At 31.2% G+C, this 285-nt stretch overlaps 1 protein-coding gene across 1 annotated transcript in view; it reads right to left on the bottom strand.

Annotated features, from left to right (window-relative positions):
- The window catches only part of LOC117101277, a 32341-nt gene that overhangs the window by 25271 nt on the left and 6785 nt on the right, over positions 1–285 (bottom strand). The window lies entirely within an intron of this gene.

Consider the following 285-nt stretch of genomic DNA (forward strand, 5'->3'; position numbering starts at 1 on the left):
AAGATTCTGGTGATATTTTCCATTCTTCAAAACAGAAAAGGGCTAATATAAGGGGGAATTTTTACTTACATTTTCAAAAGTGAGTTAGCTTACACCCCTAAAATATGTTATTTTGGGTTTAAAAAGTCAACAACAGTTATTACATTCAGGTTTTGTAAATTAAACAAATTAATCTAGGGTATTGAAGCTGCTGTTAAGTTGTTATTTAATTTTTGCGGCCATTTTAAAAAGCGCCCTCAATTGCCTCCGGGAATCTTCACAATAATAACTTTAGCTAGTTATACT

This window comes from Anneissia japonica, unplaced genomic scaffold, assembly GCF_011630105.1.
Source record: "Anneissia japonica isolate Jap-2015-1 unplaced genomic scaffold, ASM1163010v1 scaffold1859_len985614_cov190, whole genome shotgun sequence".
Taxonomy (NCBI): Eukaryota; Metazoa; Echinodermata; class Crinoidea; order Comatulida; family Comatulidae; genus Anneissia; species Anneissia japonica.